The sequence below is a fragment of the Bactrocera tryoni genome, chromosome 5 (genome assembly GCF_016617805.1).
Source record: "Bactrocera tryoni isolate S06 chromosome 5, CSIRO_BtryS06_freeze2, whole genome shotgun sequence".
NCBI lineage: Eukaryota > Metazoa > Arthropoda > Insecta > Diptera > Tephritidae > Bactrocera > Bactrocera tryoni.
In genome coordinates, this window is record NC_052503.1 from 36,344,850 (window position 1) to 36,350,849 (window position 6,000).

General features: G+C 36.2%; 1 protein-coding gene across 1 annotated transcript in view; it reads right to left on the bottom strand.

Moving 5' to 3' along the window:
* LOC120776772 (four and a half LIM domains protein 2) overlaps positions 1-5,765 on the bottom strand; it is a 241,449-nt gene extending 235,684 nt beyond the window's left edge. The window contains exon 1 of the mRNA XM_040107746.1: positions 5,409-5,765. The gene's annotated coding sequence lies outside the window, so the exon portion shown is untranslated. The remainder of the gene's footprint in view (positions 1-5,408) is intronic.
* Positions 5,766-6,000: the final 235 nt, after the last annotated feature.

Here is a 6,000-nt window from a genome sequence, read left to right on the forward strand (position 1 = left end):
GCATTACCATGCGATAATTCATAAGACTTGTAGAAATTGGGATCATTGACGTTCTCAGCGATGTCATTCGATGATTCATCTGGTTGAAGTTAAGCACTTTTCTTTTTTTCTTCAACATATGAAAACTGGTTGATTTAAAATACGTTGGTCCATTTTTTATTAACATTAAGTTTGCCACGAAGTTTGTAAACCCCCAGAAGAAAACGTCAGAGACCCTGTAAAATATATTTATATTTATACGGATAGTATATATAAATGATCAGCAAAGTGAGTTCAGTCGATTTGGTCAAGTCAGTCTGTCGGTCCGTCCGAGTGTCTACTCAATTGTCGGAACCCTCGATATCGGACCACTATAGCATACATATAGTTGTCATACAAACTGAACGATCGGTATCATTTGCAAGGAGTATGAATACAATATTAAATTACAAATTTAAAGTATTTATGCAGCCCATGGAAGTTGAAAAGTCAACACACTTTTTAAACAAGCCTCGTAGTTACACACATCCATACGCCTATAAACTACAATGCATTCACTGGCAGCGCACTACGTTGACAGTGGTAATAGGCTCCTCGTCAGGAATGTGAGAAATGTATAGCAACCAGCTTAGCCAGCTGGAGAGTTTTCCACTATATTGGCTTTGGTCAATGCATATGTATAAACAATAATTGTACTCTCGCCACATGTTACTACAGAGTACAATAGTTTTTATCATCTAACGGTACTTTGTAACATATAAAACAATTGGAGATAGTTATGGAGTTAGGTATTTATATAAATGGTACACGTAGAGGATCTCAGTGCGTTTGGCTCTATTTATATGTAAACTCTAAAACTCTATATCTACATATCTCGAATAGTTTTAAGTGTTACAAAGAATGAAGCCGATTTCTGGCTCAATGGGTATGTGAACAAACAAAATTTCTTCTTAAAAATCTTAAAAGATTCAAGAGCTGCCACATGCTCTAGAAAAAAAAATCGTTTGGTTCGTGGGGTGGTAAATCAACGGCCCATATTTCTTCAAAAATTATGCCTGTGAGAATGTAACCGTCAATGGCGACCGTAATCGCGTCATGATAACCGACTATTTGATGCCTGAAATTGAAGCTCGTGATCTCGGCGACAATTGGTTTGAAGAAGACGGCACTATTTCCCAAACATCGCATTAATCAATGGATTTATTGTGAGAAAACTTCGGTGTGCGGATAACTTCACATTTTGGGCCAGTCGATTTGCCACCGAGATCGTGTGATATCGCGTCGTTAGACTTTTTCCTGCGGTGTTATGTAAAGTCTAAATTATATGCGGATAATCCCGCTTCGATTCAAGTCTTGGAGCCATTTACAAGTCGAAATACTCGAACGAGTCATCGAAAACTGGACTCAAAGGATGGACCATCTGAGACGTAGCCGCGGTCAATGTTTGAAAGAGATAATCTTCGAAAAATAAATGACAAAGAATGTTCTTCCGAATGATAAAGAAAAATATTCTCCATTAAATTTGAAGTTCCTCAAAATGGATTTCCCTTATTAGAAAATTTCAGTTCATCGTAAGAGTAGTTAACCAATATTTTAATTAGAAATGAAAAGCATATGCAATAGTATATGGTTTACAAGGCTAAAGCGAATCTGAAGAATATCTCTATTGGAATGGATCATCAGAATAACGGATTTCTCCACGAAAGAACACATACGAATCCTCTCAAAGCAAAAACGAAGCATTACCTTGTACGTCTTGTAAAATGTGGCATGTGGCAAGCGCTTGATATGCATATAAAGATATAGAATGTACATACATACATATATATTCTTGTACAGTATACTTTGCTATAATATCTACAGCCCCAACATATTATACCTTTATTATTAAATATGTATGTATGGGTATCTTTACAAACGTATGTATGTATATTTATACATATTTTTCCATATATGTGCATACATACATACTTATGGGCACTTGTGTTGTTGTACATAGTCAGATGGACGTAAATGTTTCCACTCATACATATGTATATGTATATGCATGCAGCAAATACCTAGGAGTTTGGCGATCGCCGTTGCATTCTCCTATTAGAGGAAGTGCAATAGCGATCACTGAAACGTGATCACGAGATTTTGTTGCTGCAACAGCGAGCCGCCGTTGTGGCAAGACTTGCTGTGCATGACGACATTGTGTGTGTGCTGCTTGGACCGGCTGACTGCCTAACTTGCTTGCGCAGCGCTGCTGATCGTTCACCCGCCGCTCGATTTCCAGCATTCGCCTTTTACTCTTGGCCCTCATCGTAATTGGTGTAGACCCAAACGACGACCAGGCCGGTTTAACTCGTTATCTGAGTAATGTGAATTGCCGGTTCTTGGCTTAAACTAAATTGTATGAAAACAAAAAAAATTTAAAATAATAGCTATAACAACAACAACAGCAAAATAATAAGTCCAGCTCATCCGTTTAATGTGCTGTACAGGTTTGTGTTTTCTTTCTCTTTTTTTATTATTGTTTTTGCCTCAACAACGAAATCTACATAATTTTGTTGTTAATGTTCCTTTATTTCTTTGGTTTTTTTTGCAATAAATAAAAGTAGGGTGCCTGGAGTTATAATAGAAAGAAAAGTGTACATTCACACATACATACATATATATACATATATGCATATACATAAATATGTATATGAGTGGTATATAGCACACTCTTATATGGTCATGTGTTTGCGTTGAAGGTGTCGAAGATGATGATGATGACGACGACAAAAAGGCACAGTGTTTTAAGCTGAGAAATTTATCGTTATTAATTTACCTAGAAAGGATAAGAAGTTAAGGAAGGGTTTCTCAATTAAAATTTGTGTGTGGTCTGCAATAAGTGCTTACGATTTTTACGTAATTGATTAATTTATCTTAAATATAAGGAGAGTTTTGTTAAAGCTTTCACATTACACAAAGTAAGACATGTCATCGAAATATTAACTAGTATAAGAAAGACGTGATGTTAAAATGAAATAAACTCAAATTTGGACAAAATTTCGGCCAAATGACCACCACGACTCTGTTTGCATATCTCCACCCGTTTACGCCAATTTTTGATGTGCCGGTGCAGCATTTAGGCTGGAATTTTGGCTTTGAGCTCGAGCGTAACTGGTTTATTGGCGTAAACCTTTTATTTAAAATACCTCCATAATAATCTAGAAGCGTTAAATCGCGGCGACAATTGAACTGGACTATTTCTCAAAATTAACAAGTCGCCAATGTGTCCGTGTTGAAGGGTATTTTCCAACTCTCAAGAAATGTAAAAACTTCATATAAAAAAACGCTTAAGAAATGGTCAAGAAAATTTACCGCAGGTATGTAGCTCTAAAGAAATCTAGTACCAATTTTTAATAGATTTTTTCAATAAAATGCAAATATGGCAACGCTGGTTTTGCGAAGAAACATGAAATCAACAATTGTTTCTTGAAGGAAATTCAAATTAATCGTTAAATTCATCTTAAATTAGTTAAAATCATTACTATGAAGTATCAGTTCATTTTGAAATTTTGTATAAAACCTACCAATCTTCATCCACATTCCTTAAATCGAATATAGTATATTTTCTTTGTTTATTTTCTCTTACTCTACTAATGTGCATCATTCACAACAACTTGCCGTCAAAATTACTTGACTACAGCTCAAGAAACAAGGATTTTTTTCTTGAGCATTTACTTAAGAGCTGGAAACGGACCTTAAGACGTGAAAAATGAGGCAGCGCATCGTCTTGTTAGAAATAGCGATAACTATTGATGAAAATAAAAGCCGATGATGCCGCCATATCATAATACACACCAAACGGTCAATTTTTGAGGATTGTGTTTCCTTAACTATACGAGGTTTTGACTTTGTTGACGAAGCCATTAACTGGGAAATGAGACTCATATGATAAGATGATTCGTTTCGATAAGATTTTTGCGAGAAAGCGAGTTTGCGTAATAATCTTGAACGATTTCAAAGCGTTGTACCAAAGTGAAATGTGACATGATGTAATGGCAAACCTTACTGAACACACTGACACAATTTGACACAAATCCGTAAACACGCATGGCCGCCACGAGCTCTCAAATCACTTGCTGCTGTTGTTGTAGCGGCAGAAAACATTCCTGAAGCAATTTCAAGGAATAGTGTCGAGTTAACAGTCTTTGAACGGTTACTTAGACCCGACTATCGTGAAAACGGCACATAACAATCACATCAACAATCGTGGGAACGGCACGCCATCCCTATTGGTAGGCACTTTATAAAACATATGAAATATTAAATTGAATTCGAATTCATGCGAATAATAAAAAATGTCATTTATTTAATAATGTTTTATTATTTTCGCTTCATTTGCAGCATTCGTCAGCATTTCACACTGTGCCTTATGTAAATATACAAGTATTTACATACATGCATATATACTTAATTGTTTATGGTGATCGCATTTTGTCGACGTCAGCTTTGCTAAAGTTTTTATACTTTCAGTAGCTTCAGTTTCCACAACACTTACGCTATTTCGGATTATTTTGCGTAAATTGTTAAGATTTTGCAAAATTTCCGCAAATTCATAAACAATAATGTAAGTACAAGTACGTATAATTAGAGTGTTTATATAAAAGATTTTAACTACTTCACTGGCAGTGCACAACGAACCTAGCCACTAGACGCGTACTCGTACATACTTATAAACTAGCATATTATTTGTATGGGGATGTGTGATAACAATAATTTCTTATGATTTTACAACTCATCTAGCGCCCCTACAATTGCTATGTACCAAAAGTGTGAGAAGTGTTGGCCAAAAAGTGGCAAATTGAGTTTACATTTGAATCTGGTAAACTTTGTGAACGCACTGAGGCGCGAGTAAAACTTATGTCGTATGTGGAGGATACGCCACTCAACGGGCAGGAAGGTTATGTTAGAAATCAACACTTCGGTAAACGCATTTGATGTACGACTTGTTTTACTCCATTGATTATTGACACACAAACGCGGCAAACAACGCTCATGAGCGTTGAATAAATGTAGTATATTTTATTTTGAGGGCCTCCTATTGCTTTTTTGGAAATCAGCAGGCGGTTTCACACCTGCCAAATCGCTTGCACTGGCAGTCGCTTTCGACACACACACACACGCAGCATTAAAATACAAACGAATTTGCAATATATTCACTTTCCCGATAAAAAAAACATTATTTTCAATTGTTCGAAGTTTGAATTTACATTCGCGTTCCATTCGTGAATTATGTATGTACATACATATGTTAAAGAAATAATGAAAATGTTTAAGAATTATAAACACCATAACCACACATAGAAATACTTGCACAGCACAGCCGTAAAAGCACCAATAATCATACGCACATCTAATATTATTTAGATATTATTGCCTCCAGTACTACTAACCATTAAACAAATGAAACGTCTCGGCTGCGAATCACTTAAACACATAAAAACACTTCCAATACCAATTCGGGAGAAATGTTAAAGCAAAAAAGAAAAACACAAAATTAACCAAAATAAAATCGTTTAAAACACTAAAGCACTTTTTGGTCGGTTGGTTGGCGTCACTATTTAATTCACAATTGCTTGCTTTTGCCGGCTTTATGAATATGGCGCTTTCGATATTGTTGTTGCACGTGTAGTATATTGTACCGTATTGTTTACTCGTGTGCGTACTTTGGTTGGGGCGCGCTTCCACTACTATTTCCCGTACAAAATTCGTTCGTTCGCTTGAGTCGCTTCCGTCTGACTGACTGAAGTTACGAAAAATATTCGACGAAAGCGTGTATAGTAAGCACCACCACAAGACGCTCGTGGCGATTGCCGCATTCAACAGACCAACAACGATTCCAGCCGAACTGTTCCAAAGAGCGAATCGAGTCATCATCATAAAGCAGCAACTGGCTCGACCGGTGTTTTGTTTATTGGTTTTTATTGTTATTATTTTATTATACGAAATTTTGGTTTCAATGCCTTTACATATGGCTGTACATAG